This window comes from Lolium perenne, chromosome 7, assembly GCF_019359855.2.
Source record: "Lolium perenne isolate Kyuss_39 chromosome 7, Kyuss_2.0, whole genome shotgun sequence".
Classification (NCBI taxonomy): Eukaryota; Viridiplantae; Streptophyta; class Magnoliopsida; order Poales; family Poaceae; genus Lolium; species Lolium perenne.
Window position 1 is genome coordinate 118,425,682 of NC_067250.2, and position 24,419 is coordinate 118,450,100.

The following is a 24,419-nucleotide window of genomic DNA, read 5'->3' on the forward strand; positions in this document are numbered from 1 at the left end:
CAGGTGTATAGGTGCACTAGTTCGGCGAAGAGATAGTGAAATACAAGTAGTATGAATGAATATGAGCAGTAGTAATGGCGCCAGAAAAGTGCTTGCTGGCGTGCAGTTGATGGTAGTAATATTGCAGGAAGTAAAGATGCAGTAAAACAGTAAACAAGCAGCGATAGCAGTATTTAGGAACAAGGCCTAGGGATCATACTTTCACTAGTGGACACTCTCAACATTGATCACATAACAGAATAAATAAATAGATGCTAGACTCTACACCCTCTTGTTGGATGATGAACACCACTAACTGTGTAGGATTACACGAACCCTCAATGCTGGAGTTAACAAGCTCCACAATATTCAATGTTCATATTTAAATAACCTTAGAGTGCATGACAGATCAACATAACCAAACCAAGTACTAACATAGCATGCACACTGTCACCTTCACACTATGAAAGGAGGAATAGATCACATCAATACTATCATAGCAATAGTTAACTTCATAATCTACAAGAGATCACAATCATAGCCTACGCCAAGTACTACACGATGCACACACTGTCACCATTACACCGTGCAGGAGGAATAAACTACTTTAATAACATCACTAGAGTAGCACACAGATAAATTATGATACAAAACACATTGCAATCATAAAGAGATATAAATAAGCACTTCACTATGCCATTCATAACAGCGAATAAGTATTCTGTGAAATATATCCTAAGAGACCCACACGGTGCACACACTGTCACCTTTACACACGTGGGACAAGGAGTCTCCGGAGATCACATAAGTAAAATCCACTTGACTAGCATAATGACATCTAGATTACAAGCATCATCATATGAATCTCAATCATGTAAGGCAGCTCATGAGATTATTGTATTGAAGTACATAGGAGAGAGATGAACCACATAGCTACCGGTACAGCCCCGAGCCTCGATGGAGAACTACTCCCTCCTCATGGGAGACAGCAGCGTTGATGAAGATGGCGGTGGTGTCGATGGAGAAGCCTTCCGGGGGCACTTCCCTGTCCCGGCGGCGTGCCGGAACAGAGACTCCTGTCCCCCAGATCTTGGCTTCGCGATGGCGGTGGCTCTGGAAGGTTTTCTCTGGTTTCGTCGAACGTGATAGGGTTTTCGCGACGGAGACCTTAAATAGGCGGAAGGGCAGCCTCGGAGGGGGTCTGGGGCCACCAGACACTAGGGCGGCGCGCCCCCCCTCCTGGGCCGCGCCGCCACCATGTGTGGGCCCCCTGTGGCCCCTCTCTGGCGGCTCTCGGGTGTTCTGGAAGCTCCCGGGGATTCTAAGATGCTGGGCGTTGATTTCGTCCCATTCCGAGAATATTTCCTTACTAGGATTTCTGAAACCAAAAACAGCAGAAAACAGCAACTAGCCCTTCGGCATCTCGTCAATAGGTTAGTTCCGGAAAACGGATAATAATGACATAAAGTATGCATAAAACATGTAGATATCATCAATAATGTGGCTTGGAACATAAGAAATTATCGATACGTCGGAGACGTATCAGCATCCCCAAGCTTAGTTCCTGCTCGTCCCGAGCAGGTAAACGATAACAAAGATAATTTCTGGAGTGACATGCCATCATAACCTTGATCATACTATTGTAAGCATATGTAATGAATGCAGCGATCAAAACAATGGTAATGACATGAGTAAACAAATGAATCATAAAGCAAACACTTTTCATGAATAGTACTTTATTGTATTGAAGCACATAGGAGAGAGATTAACCACATAGCTACCGGTACAGCCCCGAGCCTCGATGGAGAACTACTCCCTCCTCATGGGAGACAGCAACGTTGATGAAGATGGCGGTGGTGTTGATGGAGAAGCCTTCCGGGGGCACTTCCCCGTCCCGGCGGCGTGCCGGAATAGAGACTCCTGTCCCCCAGATCTTGGCTTCGCGATGGCGGCGGCTCTGGAAGGTTTTCTCTAGTTTCGTCGAACTTCGTAGGGTTTTCGCGACGGAGACCTTAAATAGGCGAAGAGGCGGAGTCGGAAGGGCTGCGGTGGCCCCACACAATAGGGCGGCGCGGCTAGGGCCTGGGCCGCGCCGGCCTGGCGTGTGGTGGCCCTGTGGCCCCCCTCTGCTGACTCTCGGGTGTTCTGGAAGCTTCGTGGAAAAATAGGATGCTGGGCATTGATTTCGTCCGATTCCGAGAATATTTCCTTAATAGGATTTCTGAAACCAAAAACAGCAGAAAACAGGAACTGGCACTTCGGCATCTTGTCAATAGGTTAGTTCCGGAAAACACATAATAATGACATAAAGTGTGAACAAAACATGTAGGTATTGTCATAAAACTAGCATGGAACATAAGAAATTATAGATACGTTTGAGACGTATCAAGCATCCCCAAGCTTAGTTCCTACTCGCCCTCGAGTAGGTAAACGATAACAAGAATAATTTCTTAAGTGACATGCTACCAACATGATCTTGTTCAATAATATTGTAAAGCATATGAGATGAATGCAGCGATTCAAAGCAATGATGAAGACAATGAGTAAACAAATGAATCATATAGCAAAGACTTTTCATGAATAGTACTTTCAAGACAAGCATCAATAAGTCTTGCATAAGAGTTAACTCATAAGCAATAAATTCTTAGTAGAAAGCTTTGAAACAACACAAAGGAAGATATAAGTTTCAGCGGTTGCTTTCAACTTCAACATGTATATCTCATGGATAATTGTCAACACAAAGTAATATAACAAGTACAATAGGTAAACATGTAAGAATCAATGCACACAGTTGATACAAGTGTTTGCTTCTAAGATAGAAAGAAGTGGGTAAACTGACTCAACATAAAGTAAAAGATAGGCCCTTCGCAGAGGGAAGCAGGGATTAAATCATGTGCTAGAGCTTTTTAAGTTTTGAAATCATATAGAGAGCATAAAAGTAAAGTTTTGAGAGGTGTTTGTTGTTGTCAACGAATGGTAGCGGGTACTCTAACTACCTTATCAACCAGACTTTCAAGAGCGGCTCCCATGAAGGACGTTATCTCTACCAGCAAGGTAGATCATCCCTCTTCTCTTTGTTTACACATGTATTTTAGTTTCATTATTTATGGATGACACTCCTCCCAACCTTTTGCTTACACAAGCCATGGCTAACCGAATCCTCGGGTGCCTTCCAACATTCACATACCATGGAGGAGTGTCTATTTGCAAACTTAAGTTGCTTACTGATGAATCAGAGCAAAACATGTGAAGAGAATTATTAATGAAAGTTGATTAATTGGGGGCTGGGAACCCCGCGCCAGCTCTTTTTGCAAAATTATTGGATAAGCGGATGAAGCCACTAGTCCATTGTGAAAGTCTGTCAGAAGTAAATGACAAGATCAAAAGATAAAACACCACATACTTCCTCATGAGCTATAAAATATTGACACAAATAAGAGATAATAGCTTTTGAATTGTTTAAAGGTAGCACATGAAGTAATTTACTTTGGAATGGCAGAGAAATACCATGTAGTAGGTAGGTATGGTGGACACAAATGGCATAGTGTTTTGGCTCAAGGATTTGGATGCACGAGAAGAATTCCTCTCAATACAAGGCTAGGCTAGCAAGGTTGTTTGAAGAAAACTCAAGTTTAAAACGGTGCAGCAAGACTCACATATGAACATATTGTAAGCGTTATAAGACTTTACATCGTCTTCCTTGTTGTTCAAACACCTTAACCAGAAAATATCTAGACTCAGAGAAACTAATCATGCAAACCAAATTTTAACAAGCTCTATGTAGTTCTTCATTAATAGGTGCAAAGTACATGATGCAAGAGCTTAAACATGATCTATATGAGCACAACAATTTCCAAGTATCAAATTATTCAAGACATTATACCAATTACCACATGCAGCATTTTCTGTTTCCAACCAAATAGCAATGAACGAAGCAGTTTCAACCTTCGCCATGAACATTAAAAGCTAAGAACACATGTGTTCATACGAACCAGCGGAGCGTGTCTCTCTCCCACACAAGGATGAACTTATTCAAACATAAACAAAAACAAACAGACGCTCCAAGTAAAGTACATAAGATGTGACCGAATAAAAATATAGTTTCAAGAGAAGAAACCTGATAAGTTGTCGATGAAGAAGGGGATGCCTTGGGCATCCCCAAGCTTAGACGCTTGAGTCTTCTTGAAATATGCAGGGATGAACCACGGGGGCATCCCCAAGCTTAGACTTTTCACTCTTCTTGATCATAGTATATCATCCTCCTCTCTTGACCCTTGAAAACTTCCTCCACACCAAACTCGAAACAAACTCATTAGAGGGTTAGTGCACAATCAAAAACTCACATGTTCAGAGGTGACACAATCATTCTTAACACTTCTGGACATTTCCCAAAGCTACTGGAAGTCAATGGAACAAAGAAATCCATCCAACACAGCAAAAGAGGCAATGCGAAATAAAAGGCAGAATCTATCAAAATAGAACGGTCCGTAAAGACAAATTTTAAAGTGGCACCAGCCTTGCTCAGATGAAAATGCCCAAATTGAATGAAAGTTGCGTACATATCTGAGGATCACGCACGTAAATTGGCAGATTTTTCTGAGTTACCTACAGAGAATTCTGCCCAGATTCGTGACAGACAGAAATTTGTTTCTGCGCAGTAATCCAAATCTAGTATCAACCTTACTATCAAAGACTTTACTTGGCACAGCAATGCAATAAAATAAGATAAGGAGAGGTTGCTACAGTAGTAAACAACTTCCAAGACTCAAATATAAAACAAAAGTACTGTAGCAAAATAAACACATGTGTTATCTCCCAAGAAGTTCTTTCTTTATAGCATTAAGATGGGCTCAGCAGTTTTAATAATGCAATCGCAAGAAATAGTATTAGAAGCAAAAGAGATCATCAAGAGGCAAATTCAAAACAAATTTAAGCCTAACATGCTTCCTATGAAAAGGAATCTTGTACACAAATGAATTCATGAAGAACAAAGTGACAAGCATAGGAAGATAAAACCAGTGTAACTTCAAAAATTTCAGCATATAGAGAGGTGTTTTAGTAACATGAAAATTTCTACAACCATATTTTCCTCTCTCATAATAATTTTCAGAGGCATCATGAACAAACTCAACAATATAAGTATCACATAAAGCATTCTTATTCACATGCTTAAAAGTATCATTACTCTCCACATAAGCATAATCAATTTTATTAGTTGTAGTGGGAGCAAATTCAACAAAGTAGCTATCATCATTATTCTCATCAAGTGTAGGAGGCATAGTATCATCATAATAAAACTTATCCTCCATAGTAGGCTGCACCAAAAGACCACTATCATTATAATCATCATATATGGGAGGCATATCATAATCAACATAAACTTTTTCCTCAATACCCGGAGGGCTAAAGAGATCATTTTCATCAAAACCGACCTCCCCAAGCTTAAATTCTTCCATAGCATTAGCAACAATGGTGTTCAAAGCATTCATACTAATAACATTCCCATTAGCATGCATAAGTTCCATGGGTTTTTTAATTTTCTCTTCAAACACATCATGTCCTAATTCAAGATAAAGTTCATAAAGATCTCTCATTTTGTTGTTGTCTTCCATTAAGCCTTACTAGTGTAAAACAAGAGACAAAAAGATGCAATTGCAGGATCTAAAGGAAATAGCTTCGAGCACACACACAACGGCAACAGAAAAGTACTTAGTTACCTGGGACCGGAGTATGAGTGCCTTTTACCTTTCCTCCCCGGCAACGGCGCCAGAAAAGTGCTTGGTTGCCGGGATCCGGTGTGTGAGTGCCGTTTACCTTTCCTCCCCGGCAACGGCGCCAGAAAAGTGCTTGATATCTACGGGTACTTCTATTCTTGTAGACAGTTTTGGGCCTCCAAGAGTAGAGGTTTGTAGAACAGCAGTGATACGCGTGCAACACGCGTCCGTTGGGAACCCCAAGAGGAAGGTGTGATGCGTACAGCGGCAAGTTTTCCCTCAGTATGAAACCAAGGTTTATCGAACCAGTAGGAGCCAAGAAGCACGTTGAAGGTTGATGGCGGCGGGATGTAGTGCGGCGCAACACCAGGGATTCCGGCGCCAACGTGGAACCTGCACAACACAACCAAAGTACTTTGCCCCAACGAAACAGTGAGGTTGTCAATCTCACCGGCTTGCTGTAACAAAGGATTAGATGTATAGTGTGGATGATGATTGTTTGCAGAAAAACAGAGAACACGATATTTGTAGATTGTATTTCAAGATATAGAGAATTGGACCGGGGTCCACAGTTCACTAGAGGTGTCTCTCCCATAAGATAAACAGCATGTTGGGTGAACAAATTACAGTTGGGCAATTGACAAATAAAGAGGGCATGACCATGCACATACATATTATGATGAGTATTGTGAGATTTAATTGGGCATTACGACAAAGTACATAGAACGCTATCCAGCATGCATCTATGCCTAAAAAGTCCACCTTCAGGTTATCATCCGAACCCCCTCCAGTATTAAGTTGCTAACAACAGACAATTGCATTAAGTATTGCGCGTAATGTAATCAGTGACTATATCCTCGAACATAGCACTAATGTTTTATCCCTAGTGGCAACAACACATCCATAATCTTAGAGATTTCTGTCACTTCCCCAGATTCACGGAGACATGAACCCACTATCGAGCATAAATACTCCCTCTTGGAGTTACAAGCATCTACTTGGCCAGAGCATCTACGAGTAACGGAGAGCATGCAAGATCATAAACAACACATAGACATAACTTTGATAATCAACATAACAAGTATTCTCTATTCATCGGATCCCAACAAACGCAACATATAGAATTACAGATAGATGATCTAGATCATGTTAGGCAGCTCACAAGATCCGACAATTAAGCACAATGGGGAGAAGACAACCATCTAGCTACTGCTATGGACCCATAGTCCAGGGGTAGACTACTCACACATCACTCCGGAGGCGACCATGGTGGCGTAGAGTCCTCCGGGAGATGATTCCCCTCTCCGGCAGGGTGCCGGAGGCAATCTCCTGAATCCCCCGAGATGGGATTGGCGGCGGCGGCGTCTCTGGAAGGTTTTCCGTATCGTGGCTCTCGGTACTGGGGGTTTCGCGACGGAGGCTTTAAGTAGGCGGAAGGGCAGGTCAGGAGGCGGCACGAGGGGCCCCCACCACCGGGCCGCGCGGCCACCGGGGGGCCGCGCCGCCCGAGGGTGTGGCCACCTCGTGGCCCCACTTCGTCTCCTCTTCGGTCTTATGGAAGCTACGTGGCGAAATAGGACCCTGGCGTTGATTTCGTCCAATTCCGAGAATATTTCGTTACTAGGATTTCTGAAACCAAAAACAGCAGACAAAGAATCGGCACTTCGGCATCTTGTTAATAGGTTAGTTCCAGAAAATGCACGAATATGACATAAAGTGTGCATAAAACATGTAGATAACATCAATAATGTGGCATGGAACATAAGAAATTATCGATACGTTGGAGACGTATCAGCATCCCCAAGCTTAGTTCTGCTCGTCCCGAGCAGGTAAAACGATAACAAAGATAATTTCTGGAGTGACATGCCATCATAACCTTGATCATACTATTTGTAAAGCATATGTAGTGAATGCAGCGATCAAAACAATGTATATGACATGAGTAAACAAGTGAATCATAAAGCAAAGACTTTTCATGAATAGTATTTCAAGACAAGCATCAATAAGTCTTGCATAAGAGTTAACTCATAAAGCAATAATTCATAGTAAAAGCATTGAAGCAACACAAAGGAAGATTAAGTTTCAGCGGTTGCTTTCAACTTGTAACATGTATATCTCATGGATATTGTCAACATAGAGTAATATAATAAGTGCAATATGCAAGTATGTAGGAATCAATGCACAGTTCACACAAGTGTTTGCTTCTTGAGGTGGAGAGAAATAGGTGAACTGACTCAACAATGAAAGTAAAAGAATGGTCCTCCATAGAGGAAAAGCATCGATTGCTATATTTGTGCTAGAGCTTTGATTTTGAAAACATGAAACAATTTTGTCAACGGTAGTAATAAAGCATATGTATCATGTAAATTATATCTTACAAGTTGCAAGCCTCATGCATAGTTACTAATAGTGCCCGCACCTTGTCCTAATTAGCTTGGACTACCGGATCATCACAATGCACATGTTTTAACCAAGTGTCACAAAGGGGTACCTCTATGCCGCCTGTACAAAGGTCTAAGGAGAAAGCTCGCATTGGATTTCTCGCTATTGATTATTCTCAACTTAGACATCCATACCGGGACAACATAGACAACAGATAATGGACTCCTCTTTTATGCATAAGCATGTAACAACAATTAATAATTTTCTCATATGAGATTGAGGATATATGTCCAAAACTGAAACTTCCACCATGGATCATGGCTTTAGTTAGCGGCCCAATGTTCTTCTCTAACAATATGCATGCTTAACCATAAGGTGGTAGATCTCTCTTACTTCAGACAAGACGAACATGCATAGCAACTCACATGAAATTCAACAAAGAGTAGTTGATGGCGTCCCCAGTGAACATGGTTATCGCACAACAAGCAACTTAATAAGAGATAAAGTGCATAAGTGCATATTCAATACCACAATAGTTTTTAAGCTATTTGTCCCATGAGCTATATATTGCAAAGGTGAATGATGGAATTTTAAAGGTAGCACTCAAGCAATTTACTTTGGAATGGCGGAAAATACCATGTAGTAGGTAGGTATGGTGGACACAAATGGCATAGTGGTTGGCTCAAGTATTTTGGATGCATGAGAGGTGTTCCCTCTCGATACAAGGTTTAGGCTAGCAAGGCTTATTTGAAACAAACACAAGGATGAACCGGTGCAGCAAAACTCACATAAAAAACATATTGTAAACATTATAAGACTCTACACCGTCTTCCTTGTTGTTCAAACTCAATACTAGAAATTATCTAGACCTTAGAGAGACCAAATATGCGAACCAAATTTTAGCGTGCTCTATGTATTTCTTCATTAATGGGTGCAAAGTATATGATGCAAGAGCTTAAACATGAGCACAACAATTGCCAAGTATCACATTACCCAAGACATTTATAGCAATTACTACATGTATCATTTTCCAATTCCAACCATATAACAATTTAACGAAGAAGAAACTTCGCCATGAATACTATGAGTAGAAACTAAGGACATACTTGTCCATATGCTACAGCGGAGCGTGTCTCTCTCCTACAAAGTGAATGCTAGGATCCATTTTATTCAAACAAAACAAAAACAAAAACAAACCGACGCTCCAAGCAAAGCACATAAGATGTGATGGAATAAAAATATAGTTTCAGGGGAGGAACCTGATAATGTTGTCGATGAAGAAGGGGATGCCTTGGGCATCCCCAAGCTTAGATGCTTGAGTCTTCTTGATATATGCAGGGGTGAACCACCGGGGCATCCCCAAGCTTAGAGCTTTCACTCTCCTTGATCATGTTGCATCATACTCCTCTCTTGATCCTTGAAAACTTCCTCCACACCAAACTTAGAACAACTCATTAGAGGGTTAGCGACAATAAAAATTAACATGTTCAGAGGTGACACAATCATTCTTAACACTTCTGGACATTGCATAAAGCTACTGGACCTTAATGGATCAAAGAAATTCATCCAACATAGCAAAAGAGGCAATGCGAAATAAAAGGCAGAATCTGTCAAAACAGAACAGTTCGTATTGACGAATTTTATCGAGGCACCAGACTTGCTCAAATGAAAATTCTCAAATTGAATGAAAGTTGCATACATATCTGAGGATCACTCACGTAAATTGGCATAATTTTCTGAGTTACCTACAGAGAAAACAGCCCAGATTTGTGACAGCAAAGAAATCTGTTTCTGCGCAGTAATCCAAATCTAGTATGAACTTTTCTATCAACGACTTTACTTGGCACTACAAAACACTAAACTAAGATAAGGAGAGGTTGCTACAGTAGTAAAAAACTTCCAAGACACAAAATAAAAACAAAGTACTGTAGTAAAAACCATGGGTTGTCTCCCATAAGCGCTTTTCTTTAACGCCTTTCAGCTAGGCGCAGAAAGTGTGTATCAAGTATTATCAAGAGACGAAGTGTCAACATCATAATTTGTTCTAATAATAGAATCAAAAGGTAACTTCATTCTCTTTCTAGGGAAGTGTTCCATACCTTTCTTGAGAGGAAATTGATATTTTATATTACCTTCCTTCATATCAATGATAGCACCAATAGTTCGAAGAAAAGGTCATCCCAATATAATGGGACAAGATGCATTGCATTCAATATCCAAGACAACAAAATCAACGGAGACAAGGTTATTGTTAACGGTAATGTAAACATTATCAACTTTCCCCAAAGGTTTCTTTGTAGAATGATCAGCAAGATTAACATCCAAATAACAATTTTTCAGCGGTGGCAAGTCAAGCATATTATAAATTTTCTTAGGCATAACAGAAATACTTGCACCAAGATCACATAAAGCATTACAATCAAAATCTTTAACCTTCATCTTAATGATGGGCTCCCAACCATCCTCTAGCTTTCTAGGAATAGAGGCTTCGCGCTCTAGTTTCTCTTCTCTAGCTTTTATGAGAGCATTTGTAATATGTTGCGTGAAAGCCAAATTTATAGCACTAGCATTAGGACTTTTAGCAAGTTTTTGAAAGAACTTTATAACTTCAGAGATGTGGCAATCATCAAAATTCAAACCATTATAATCTAATGCAATGGGATCATCATCCCCAATGTTGGAAAAAATTCAGCAGTTTTATCACAAGCAATTTCAGCAGTTTTAGCAGTTTCAGGCAGTTTCTCGCGCTTTGCATTAGAAGTGGAAACATTGCTAACACCAATTCTTTTATTATTAATAGTAGGAGGTGCAGTAACATGTGTAGCATTAGCATTACTAGTCGTGGTAATAGTCCAAACTTTAGCTACATTCTTCTCTTTAGCTAGTTTTTCATTTTCTTCTCTATCCCACCTAGCACGCAGTTCGGCCATTAATCTTATATTCTCATTAATTCTAACTTGGATGGCATTTGCTGTAGTAGCAATTTTATTATGATGATTCTCATTAGGCATAACTTTCGATTTCAAAAGATCTACATCAGCAGCAAGACTATCGACTTTAGAAGCAAGTATATCAATTTTTCCAAGCTTTTCTTCAACAGATTTGTTAAAAGCAGTTTGTGTACTAATAAATTCTTTAAGCATGGCTTCAAGTCCAGGGGGTGTGTTCCTATTATTATTGTAAGAATTCCCATAAGAATTACCATAGCCGTTGCCATTATTATAAGGATATGGCCTATAGTTGTTACTAGAATTGTTCCGGTAAGCATTGTTGTTGAAATTATTATTTTTAATGAAGTTTACATCAACATGTTCTTCTTGGGCAACCAATGAAGCTAACGGAACATTATTAGGATCAATATTAGTCCTATCATTCACAAGCATAGACATAATAGCATCAATCTTATCACTCAAGGAAGAGGTTTCTTCGACAGAATTTACCTTCTTACCTTGTGGAGCTCTTTCCGTGTGCCATTCAGAGTAGTTGATCATCATATTATCAAGAAGCTTTGTTGCTTCACCAAGAGTGATGGACATAAAGGTACCTCCAGCAGCTGAATCCAATAAATTCCGCGAAGAAAAATTTAGTCCTGCATAGAAGGTTTGGATGATCATCCAAGTAGTCAGTCCATGGGTTGGGCAATTTTTAACCAGAGATTTCATTCTTTCCCATGCTTGTGCAACATGTTCAGTATCTAATTGTTTAAAATTCATTATGCTACTCCTCAAAGATATAATTTTAGCAGGGGGATAATATCTACCAATAAAAGCATCCTTGCATTTAGTCAATGAATCAATACTATTCTTAGGCAGAGATAGCAACCAATCTTTAGCTCTTCCTCTTAATGAGAAAGGGAACAATTTTAATTTTATAATGTCACCATCTACATCTTTATATTTTTGCATTTCACATAGTTCAACAAAATTATTAAGATGGGCAGCAGCATCATCAGAACTAACACTGAAAATTGCTCTCGCATAACAAGATTCAGTAAAGCAGGTTTAATTTCAAAGAATTCTGCTGTAGTAGCAGGTGGAGCAATAGGTGTGCATAAGAAATCATTATTATTTGTGGTTGTGAAGTCACACAACTTAGTATTTTCAGGGGTAGTCATTTTAGCAACAGTAAATAAAGCAAACTAGATAAAGTAAATGCAAGTAACTAATTTTTTTGTGTTTTTGATATAGCAAACAAGATAGCAAATAAAGTAAAACTAGCAACTAATTTTTTTGTATTTTGATTTAGTGCAGCAAACAAAGTAGTAAATAAAACTAAGCAAGACAAAAACAAAGTAAAGAGATTGGGAAGTGGAGACTCCCCTTGCAGCGTGTCTTGATCGCCCCGGCAACGGCGCCAGAAAAAGAGCTTGATACGCGTACAACACGCGTCCGTTGGGAACCCCAAGAGGAAGGTGTGATGCGTACAGCGGCAAGTTTTCCCTCAGTATGAAACCAAGGTTTATCGAACCAGTAGGAGCCAAGAAGCACGTTGAAGGTTGATGGCGGCGGGATGTAGTGCGGCGCAACACCAGGGATTCCGGCGCCAACGTGGAACCTGCACAACACAACCAAAGTACTTTGCCCCAACGAAACAGTGAGGTTGTCAATCTCACCGGCTTGCTGTAACAAAGGATTAGATGTATAGTGTGGATGATGATTGTTTGCAGAAAAACAGTAGAACAGTATTGCAGTAGATTGTATTTCAGTATAGAGAATTGGACCGGGGTCCACAGTTCACTAGAGGTGTCTCTCCCATAAGATAAATAGCATGTTGGGTGAACAAATTACAGTTGGGCAATTGACAAATAAAGAGGGCATGACCATGCACATACATATTATGATGAGTATTGTGAGATTTAATTGGGCATTACGACAAAGTACATAGACCGCTATCCAGCATGCATCTATGCCTAAAAAGTCCACCTTCAGGTTATCATCCGAACCCCTCCAGTATTAAGTTGCTAACAACAGACAATTGCATTAAGTATTGCGCGTAATGTAATCAGTGACTATATCCTCGAACATAGCACTAATGTTTTATCCCTAGTGGCAACAGCACATCCATAATCTTAGAGATTTCTGTCACTTCCCCAGATTCACGGAGACATGAACCCACTATCGAGCATAAATACTCCCTCTTGGAGTTACAAGCATCTACTTGGCCAGAGCATCTACGAGTAACGGAGAGCATGCAAGATCATAAACAACACATAGACATAACTTTGATAATCAACATAACAAGTATTCTCTATTCATCGGATCCCAACAAACGCAACATATAGAATTACAGATAGATGATCTTGATCATGTTAGGCAGCTCACAAGATCCGACAATTAAGCACAATTGGGAGAAGACAACCATCTAGCTACTGCTATGGACCCATAGTCCAGGGGTAGACTACTCACACATCACTCCGGAGGCGACCATGGTGGCGTAGAGTCCTCCGGGAGATGATTCCCCTCTCCGGCAGGGTGCCGGAGGCGATCTCTGAATCCCCGAGATGGGATTGGCGGCGGCGGCGTCTCTGGAAGGTTTTCTGTATCGTGGCTCTCGGTACTGGGGGTTTCGCGACGGAGGCTTTAAGTAGGCGGAAGGGCAGGTCAGGAGGCGGCACGAGAGGCCCACACCACAGGGCCGCGCGGCCAAGGGGGGGGCGCGCCGCCCTAGGGTGTGGCCACCTCGTGGCCCCACTTCGTCTCCTCTTCGGTCTTCTGGAAGCTTCGTGGCGAAATAGGACCCTGGGCGTTGATTTCGTCCAATTCCGAGAATATTTCGTTACTAGGATTTCTGAAACCAAAAACAGCAGAAAACAGAATCGGCACTTCGGCATCTTGTTAATAGGTTAGTTCCAGAAAATGCACGAATATGACATAAAGTGTGCATAAAACATGTAGATAACATCAATAATGTGGCATGGAACATAAGAAATTATCGATACGTTGGAGACGTATCAAGCAGCAAGTTTCCCATAAGTGGATCACCCAAGGTTTATCGAACTCAGGGAGGAAGAGGTCAAAGATATCCCTCTCATGCAACCCTGCAACCACAAAGCAAGAAGTCTCTTGTGTCCCCAACACACCTAATAGGTGCACTAGTTCGGCGAAGAGATAGTGAAATACAAGTGGTATGAATGAATATGAGCAGTAGTAACGGCGCCAGAAAAGTGCTTGTCTTTGGCGTGCGATTGATGGTAGTAATATTGCAGGAAGTAAAGATGCAGTAAAACAGTAAACAAGCAGCGATAGCAGTATTTAGGAACAAGGCCTAGGGATCATACTTTCACTAGTGGACACTCTCAACATTGATCACATAACAGAGTAAATAGATAGATGCTAGACTCTACACCCTCTTGTTGGATGATGAACACCACTAACTGTGTAGGATTACACGAACCCTCAATGCCGGAGTTAACAAGCTCCACAATATTCAATGTTCATATTTAAATAACCTTAGAGTGCATAACAGATCAACATAACCAAATCAAGTACTAACATAGCATGCACACTGTCACCTTCACACTACGAAAGGAGGCATAGATCACATCAATACCATCATAGCAATAGTTAACTTCATAATCTACAAGAGATCACAATCATAGCCTACGCCAAGTACTACACGATGCACACACTGTCACCATTACACAGTGCAGGAGGAATAAACTACTTTAATTACATCACTAGAGTAGCACACAGATATATTGTGATACAAAACACATTGCAATCATAAAGAGATATAAATAAGCACTTCACTATGCCATTCATAATAGCGAATAAGTATTCTGTGAAATATAGCCTGAGAGACCCACACGGTGCACACACTGTCACCTTTACACACGTGGGACAAGGAGTCTCCGGAGATCACATAAGTAAAATCCACTTGACTAGCATAATGACATCTAGATTACAAGCATCATCATATGAATCTCAATCATGTAGGGCAGCTCATGAGATTATTGTATTGAAGCACATAGGAGAGAGATTAACCACATAGCTACCGGTACAGCCCCGAGCCTCGATGGAGAACTACTCCCTCCTCATGGGAGACAGCAGCGTTGATGAAGATGGCGGTGGTGTTGATGGAGAAGCCTTCCGGGGGCACTTCCCCGTCCCGGCGGCGTGCCGGAACAGAGACTCCTGTCCCCCAGATCTTGGCTTCGCGATGGCGGCGGCTCTGGAAGGTTTTCTCTGGTTTCGTCGAACTTCGTAGTGTTTTCGCGATGGAGACCTTAAATAGGCGAAGAGGCGGAGTCGGAAGGGCTGCGGTGGCCCCACACAATAGGGCGGCGCGGCCAGGGCCTGGGCCGCGCCGGCCTAGCGTGTGGTGGCCCTGTGGCCCCCCTCTGCTGACTCTCGGGTGTTCTGGAAGCTTCGTGGAAAAATAGGATGCTGGGCATTGATTTCGTCCGATTCCGAGAATATTTCCTTACTAGGATTTCTGAAACCAAAAACAGCAGAAAACAGGAACTGGCACTTCGGCATCTTGTCAATAGGTTAGTTCCGGAAAACGCATAATAATGACATAAAGTGTGAACAAAACATGTAGGTATTGTCATAAAACTAGCATGGAACATAAGAAATTATAGATACGTTTGAGACGTATCAGCCGTCGCTGCCCTCGTCGTCGCCGTCGTAGCTACCGTCGGCGCTGCTGCCGGCGGGCTCCTCGTCGCTGCTGATGAAGCCGCCGGCAGGGGCTTCATCCTCCTCATCGTCGTCGTCGTCGTCATCCGACCCAGCGCGGAAGCGCTTGGCCGGTGGGTACTCCTCGGAGGAGGAGTCCTCCTCCGTCTCTTCTTCCTCCTCGTCGGAGGAGAGGTCCGCCTCCCATGAGAAGAGGTCGTTGTCGCTTGCCGCTTCCAGCTCCCCGTCAACGAGGAACTGGAGGTCTTCTTCCCCATCGGTGAGGGGCTCATCGTCCTCCGACTCGATGGAGGAATCCCAATCCCTCGCGTCTGTCGGGGGGAAGACCCCGGGTAGGGCAATGGACGCGGAGCGGCCGGCTGGCCACTGGCCGGCCCGCGGCAAAGGCCGGCTGAGGAGCAGCCGGCTGACGCCGTGGCCGGCTGGTCCGGAAGCCGGCTGGCTCTAGGTCCTAGTCGGCCTGGCTACGGCCGCCAATGCTGTAGCTGGGCCGGCTTCTACAAGCCATATCCGACTGGGGGTTTGTACCTCAGACCGACTCGAGGCTGGCGAGTCTTGCACTAGAAGGAACCGGGTTGGTGATCCGGGTTCCTAAAGTCCACGCTGACTTCATCTTCCGTAAAGCGCGGGGCACTGTGGAGCAATAGTGCCACGCGCCGGACAGGCCATCATGGTCTACGTCGATCCGTACTGGCTACAGTGGCTGAGGGCGACAGGGACACTTCCTCTCCATACCGCTGACCTCGGCGGCTGGATGGGACAGGTCATGAGGCCTCAACGGCTCCTGACGTCACTGCCTCGGGAAGGAGCGGAAGCCGGAGCCGGTCAAGCCGGCCAGTAGACTATAGGGTCTTATATGTAAAGTGCCGGTGCCTATATAAGCCGCACTACCCCCTCTCGTGCAGGGGATCGATCATTCTCACTTCACTTCCACCCCTAGCGCTGCCCTGTGAGAGAGACTCTAGTCTTCCTTAGCCTCCCAGGAGCAGCCGGACACAGCTCAAGGAGCAACCTTGTATTGTGTGATCATCATATACACTCTAGCAGGAGTAGAGGTGTTACCTCCATCGGAGGGCCTCGAACCTGGGTACGTCGCCGTGTCGCTCATCCCCATACCCGCATCCGGATACCGCCGTGAGATCCCTCAGGAACCACCTTCGATTAGCCACCCTATGGCATATGCCGTGACGATACCACGACATTTGGCGCCCACCGTGGGGCCTTCAGCATCCTCGGCCGGTGTCTTCATCCGGACGGGCCTCACCATCACCACCGGCGAGCGAGTCGCTTCAGGCTTGATCTGGAGATTCGGCTCCCTCGACTGCGTCAGCGACAACGCTGGCTGCTTCGCCGACCGGCCCTTCCCAGCCGGCGGCAGCGTCATCTCCTTCGGCGGCCACGACGTCTACGTCGCCACCGTCGCACCGCCACGCTACCCGTGGCAGGTGCTGCGCTGCACAAGCCCTCCTCCGCGAGCCGACAGCAGCGCTCCCGCCAGCCCCGCCGTCGTGCAAGTCATGATGGCTGGCGAGGAGCTCCCCACCAAGAACCCGCGCACCCGCGGCCCCAACCTGGAGCGCAACGTCGACCCCAACGCCTCCGGCTCGGGCGCAAAGGCGCCACCACCACCGTCCCGGCTGGACGAAGTCCGGGCGAAACTGAGCACCCCGCTCACGCCTGGTGCCGACCCCACCACCATCGAGGCAGATTTGGAGGCGCACCGCCAGCTCCTCCTCAAGCAAACAGAAGAACTGGCTGCTGCTAAGCGCCAGATGGAGATCACCCAGCGCGAGTACAACCGCGCCCACGGCCTCACTCCAGGCGGCGACGGTCCCAGCCGAGCCGGCCAGATCCGCCGCAGGGGCCGCGACCTTGGCGCCGAGATCGCCCGCGACGGCGCTCCTTCGCCGACTCCGTCCGCGGAGCAACCCGTCTACAACACCCCCGACAAGAACATGCGCGCGGCACAAGCCGCCGCAGAAGAGCTGAACTGCCTTGAAGGCGAAGAGTTACGCCGCCAGACCAAGCGGGTGACTGAGCTGCTCAACGCAGCCACCAGGCAGGCGGCCGACCCCAGGTATGTCAATGCCCCCGCAGCTTCCCACGCTCGTGGCGCTGCAGCAACGACAGGAAGGCGCCAGGGACACGGCCGAGTCCGCCTCCCCAGCACCAAGCCGACACCATGACTCCCGGGCCACACACGCAAGCTCGAGCCGGCCGAGCCACCAGCCGAGCGGCAGCAGCCGCAGCCGGCCTCCTCCGAGCCGGAACCAGGAGCAAGACTCCGAGCCCCGCCGCCAGCACCGGCCGGCTCCGGAAGCAATCGGCGCACGCCAGCCGGCACGCTCCCGGCTGGGCCCGCGCATCGAGCCCGTCGACACCAGAGACCGCCTCGATCGGCTGGTCGAATCTCGCATCGCGGAAGAGGAGGCGCCGGCTTGCCCCAAGTGCTTCGGGCCCCGCATCGCCAACGAGCCCGTGCTCGACGGCTTCCAGCTCCCCCGCGACACGCCCAAGTACGACGGCACCGCCAAGCCGGAGGACTGGCTGCAGGACTACTCCACCGCAGTCGGCATCTCTCGAGGCAACAAGCGTTGGGCGATGCTACTCCCCTCGATGCTGGTCGGCTCCGCCCGCACTGCTCAACAACCTGCCGGCCCGGCAGCATCAACGGCTGGCTGGATTTCGAAGAGGCCTTCGTCAGCAACTTCACCGGCACCTATCGCCGGCCGGGTCGCCCTCAGCAGCTTGAGATGTGCAAGCAGGGCCCGGACGAGACGGACCGCGCGTACCTGACGCGCTGGTGCGAGATGCGCAACTCCTGCGAGGGTGTGCACGAGATCCAAGCCATCGGCTTCTTCATGGGAGGCTGCCGGCCCAACACCATGCTGTGGCACAAGCTGCGCCGCAGTGACCCCAAGTCGATGGCCGCCTTGATGGCCATCGCGGACAAGTACGCGCTGGCTGAGGAAGCCGGCAAGGCCACGGCTGACCCAGCGCCGGCTCCCCCCAGGCGGGACCACCACAAGTCGGCTGAGCACAAGCCGGCAGACGGCGCCTCTCATGGCAGCCGGCGGGACAACTACCGCGGCAAGCGTCATAGCGACCAGCCGGACCGCCGGTACGGCTCCGCCCACGTAGCCGCCGTGGCAGACAACGCGGCAGGCGGCAGCCGCCGCCAGAAGCAAGACCGGCAATGGAAGCCGAAGTACACCTTCGAGCAGATGCTCGACTCGCCGTGCAAGTACCACAGCGGCAAGAACCCCTCCAACCACACCACCCGCGACTGCCACTTCATGAAGCGGCTGACAAGCGGCGAACCTCTCCCGCCTCCACCCCCGCCCCCTCCAGCCGGCGGGCCGGGTGGCGCAGCCGGCGCAGCCGGCGCGGAGAACGCCAACCTCGAGCACCACGAGGCTAACCAAGTGCACCATGGCGGCCGATACCTGGCCGAAGATGCTACGTACATCATCTTCACCTCCGAGCCCGAGGACAAGACGAGCCAGCAGAGCCGTTCCCTCGAGGTCAATGCGGTCATACCGCCGGTCCCCCAGTACCTAAACTGGTCAGAGCAGGCCATCACTTTTGATCGCCGCGACACACCGGCTGTCCTGCCGAAGCCGGGTAGCTACGCCATGGTCCTCGACCCCACCATTGGCACGACTCGGCGCAGCGTGCGTTTTTCGCGCGTCCTCATCGACAGCGGCAGCAGCATCAACATCCTCTACCGCGATACCGCCCGCAAGCTAGGCATCCAGGAAGCCGAGCTGCGTCCCACCCCCACCGTCTTCCATGGCATCGTGCCAGGCCACTGCTGCCAGCCGATCGGCCGGATCACGCTGGAGGTGATGTTCGGGAAGCCGGACCACTTCCGCACCGAGAGAATCGAGTTCGAGGTAGTGGACCTCGTGAGTCCCTACCACGCGCTCCTAGGCAGGCCGGCCCAGACCAAGTTCATGGCGGTACCCCACTATGGGTACCTAAAGATGAAGCTGCCTGGCCCCAAGGGGGTCATCACCATAGCCGGCGACTATCGCCGCTCCATGGACTGCGCCACGCAGAGCTCCAAGATGGCCCAGATGCTGGTCATCGCCACCGAGAAGCAGCTCATCCACGACGCCGTCGCCCTTGCCAAGGCTGCGCAGACAGACATGCCGGCTGCAGGCAACCCGGCTGGGACGACTCACTTCCAGCCGGCCGACAACACCAAAAAGATCCTACTGGACCCGGCGCAGCCGGACAAGTACGTCACCATCGGTGCCGGCTTGAGCAGGAAATAGGAAAGTGAGCTCACCAGCTTCCTCCGTGAGAATCGGGACATCTTCGCATGGACTCCAAGAGACATGCCGGGTGTGCCGAGAGAGTTGGCTGAGCACCACCTCCACGTCCGGCCCGAAGCCAAGCCGGTGAAGCAGCCTCTCAGGCGCTTCGCCGAAGAAAGAAGGAAGGCCATCGGTGAAGAAATCGCCCGGCTGCTCGCAGCCGGCTTCATCATGGAAGTGCTGCACCCGGACTGGTTGGCGAACCCGGTCCTGGTTTTAAAGAAGAACGGCTCCTGGCGTATGTGTATCGACTACACCAGCCTGAACAAGGCGTGCCCGAAGGACCCCTTCCCCCTGCCGCGCATAGATCAAGTCATAGACTCGACTGCCGGCTGCGAACTGTTGTCTTTCCTAGATGCCTATTCAGGCTACCACCAGATTCCTTTGAATCCGGATGATCAAATAAAGACTTCGTTCATTACCCCGTACGGGGCTTATTGCTACACGACTATGCCGTTCGGCTTGAAAAATGCAGGCGCCACCTACCAAAGGTGCATGCAAAAATGCTTACAGGATCAAATCGGCAGAAACGTTCACGCATATGTGGATGATGTCGTTGTAAAGACCAAGGAGACGACTACCCTCCTTGATGACCTGAGAGAAACCTTCACCAATCTGAGAATATTTCGGATGAAGCTCAACCCGGCCAAGTGCACATTCGGCGTGCCGTCTGGCCAGCTCCTTGGCTACCTCGTCTCTCAGCGGGGGATCGAAGCCAACCCGGAGAAGATCAGTGCCCTGGAGAAGATGGAACTGCCGCAGTGCCTCAAGGACGTCCAGAAGTTCGCTGGCTGCCTGGCATCCTTGAGCCGCTTCGTCAGCCGGCCGGGGGAGAAGGCACTGCCCCTGTATCAATTAATGAAGAAGGCGGACAAGTTCGTCTGGTCACCGCAGGCGGATGAAGCCTTCCGTGACTTGAAGCGCGTGCTCTCAACCGCGCCAATCCTTGCAACGCCGGCTTCAATGGAGCCAATGCTGTTGTACATCGCAGCTACCAATCGAGTGGTTAGCGTTGTCCTGGTGGTGGAGCGCAAAGAAGACGGCAGGGAGCAGCTGGTCCAGCGCCCAGTCTACTACCTCAGCGAAGTGCTTTCCCAGTCGAAGCAAAACTACCCCCACTACCAGAAGGTCACCTACGGCGTATACATGGTGGCCAAGAAGCTCAAGCATTACTTCCAAGAGCACCCCATCAAGGTGGTTTCCACAGCGCCCTTGGCGGAAATCATTGGCAGCAAAGACGCCAACGGCCGGGTTGCTAAGTGGGCTCTGGAGCTAGCCGCCCACACCATCCTCTACGAGCCGCGCACAGCCATCAAGTCGCAGATCCTAGCGGACTTCTTCGTCGACTGGGCCGAGATGCAGTACCTGCCGCCTGTGCCGGATTCCACACATTGGAAAATGCACTTTGACGGTTCGAAGATGCGCAACGGCTTGGGAGCCGGCATCGTCATCACCTCTCCCAAGGGAGACCGGCTGGACTACGTCCTGCAGATCCACTTCGCCGCATCCAACAATGTGGCGGAGTATGAAGCGCTCATTCATGGGCTGAAGCTGGCCAAGGAGATTGGCGTGCGTCGCATACTCTGCTTCGGCGACTCCGACTTGGTCATACAACAGGCATCTGGCGACTGGGACGCGAAGGACGCCAACATGGCCTCATACCGCTTCCATGTCCAGCAGCTATCCGGCTTCTTCGACGGCTGCGAATTCCACCATGTGCCACGAGCAAACAACGAGGCGGCTGACGCCTTGTCCAAGATTGGCTCAACCCGGCAAGCCATTCCGCTGGGCATCGCCTTGGCGGTTCTCAAGAAGCCGTCCATCATACCGTCGCCGGACTCGGATTCAATATTCGTGCCGGCTGACCCGGGGCTGCTCAGCCGAACCCGGGGGCTTCATCGCCCAAGTCGGGGGCTAACAAGCCAAACCCGCCGGCTACCACGCCGAACCCGGGGACTTCTCAGTCCAACCCGGGGGCTTCATCGCCAAACTCGGGGGCTAGCAAGCCGAACCCGGCGACCATGCAGTCGAATCCGGAAGCTCCCACGCAGGAGGCCCTGTTGGTCAGCGTATTCGAGATAAGATGCGTACCTTCATGGGCACAAGAATTCCTCTCCTACCTCACCGATGGTGTGCTGCCTGATGATAGAGTCCAGGCCAGGAAGATTGAGAGAAGGGCCAAGGCCTATACCATCATCAACCACCAGCTGTACAAACGCAGCGTAAGTGGGGTGTTCCAGCGGTGCGTCGAGCCGGCTGAAGGGATTGAACTCCTACGGGAAATCCATCAAGGAGAGTGCGGACATCACGCCTCATCCAGAGCCATAGTGGCCAAAGCCTTCCGGCACGGTTTTTACTGGCCGACTGCGCTCAGAGACGCAGAAGAGTTGGTGAAGAAGTGCAATGGTTGTCAGCGCTTCGCAAAGAAGAGACACCAGCCGGCTTCCGCCTTGAAAACCATCCCCATCACATGGCCGTTTGCCGTATGGGGCTTGGATATGGTGGGTCCGTTCAAAACAGCACGAGGCGGCATGACACATCTCTTGGTGATGATTGACAAATTCACCAAGTGGATCGAAGCCAAGCCAATCAAGAAGCTGGACGGCTCCACAGCCGTCACATTCCTCAAGGAAATCATCGTGAGGTTCGGCTACCCCCACAGCATCATCACCGACAACGGCAGCAACTTCTCCCAAGGCATCTTCTCTCGCTATTGCGGGGAAATGGGGATCCGGATGGCCCTAACCTCTGTGGCGCACCCAGAGTCCAACGGACAAGTGGAGAAGGCTAACGGCTTGGTCCTAGCCGGCATCCGGCCCCGGCTGGTGGAGCCGCTCGAGCGAGCAGCCGGCTGCTGGATTGAGGAGCTGCCCAATGTACTATGGAGCCTGCGCACAACGACAAACCGCTCAGTCGGCTTCACGCCATTTTTCCTCGTATACGGGGCCGAAGCCGTCTTGCCGACTGATATCGAGCACGACGCGCCAAGAATCAAGCTCTACACAGAAACCGAAGCCAAAGAAGCTCGCGAAGATGGAGTCGACCTGGTCGAAGAGGCCCGGCTGCTGGCTGCGTCCAGATCTACTATCTACCAACAGAGCCTCCGACGCTATCACAGCCGGAAGGTCCAGCCCTTAGCATTCCGAGAAGGAGACCTAGTGCTCCGGCTGATCCAGCGGACAGCCGGACAGCATAAACTGTCATCCCCATGGGAGGGTCCCTTCATCGTGAGCAAGGCAGTCGGCAATGATTCCTACTATCTCATAGACGCCCAAGAGGCTAAGAAAAACAAGCCGGACAAGGCTGACGAGGAGACTAAACGTCCCTGGAATGTCAACTTACTCCGCCCATTTTACACTTGAGATCAGGAATGTATGTATCCCTTGTATCCCTTTTGTAAGCTATGAAAAAGCGCGCGCCGAGGGCGCCGTTTCCGACAAGTTTTTCGCGTACTTTACTTCGTTTCGCCAATTGGCTTAAACCCTCTCACACGGCCGGCTCAGTAACGTGATTCGGTTTCCGACAGCCGGCTTCCGACCAGCTACAGACCGCAACCCGGCTGTCCGGCTGGCGGGAGTAAGGCCTAGGGAGCCGGCACGCGAAAAACGACTAAGGGAAAGAGTAAAAGCGAGTTGACTTGCAACTATTCATAAAAGTGCCGGATTGCCGAATTCAGCTCGTTCGACTGAAATACTGTCGGCCTCACCCAGCGGCCCGCTCTTGATCCGGCGACGGATCGCAAGTCGGACGTACGACCGGCAAGAGCACAGCCAAAGAGTGGGGCGGATGGGAAAAAGCGAACAAGTCGAAAGAAAGCAACTCGGCACACAAATGATTAACAAACACATTAAAGTGTGACATAATGAAAGGACGATAATATTCATACATATGCACCCGGCATCCCGGGGATTTAATAAATTGTCTTGGCAAAAGCAACAACAGAAACAGGTAAACTAAGCAGCGGCTGGAGAAGGTCCGGCCGGAGGAGCGTCAGCGGAGCCGGCTGCCGGGTCGTCTTCAGGCGCGTCTTCCGCCTCCTCATCTTCCATCTCGTACTCCTCATCAGATTGAGGGTTCGGGTCCGCGACGAAGAGGCCCTTGTCGACGAAGTCGGCGATGGCGCTGGCTCGGGCAAGCAGGGCGGTCTTGTGTTCGGCCGGGAGCTTGTCCTCCACGCCGGCTCGCCGATACTCGAGCTGCCCTAGGTCCACCTCGTTGTACCAGGAGAGGACAAAAGACAGCGCCATGTCGGCACCAGCGCGCGTGGCAGACTCCTTCCAGTCGAGGAAGCGATCCGGCGCCCGCTCCATCAAGGAGACGAGGTTGGAGATATCTTGCGGCACCGCCTCGGCGGGCCACAGCATCGGGACCAGCTCCTCAGC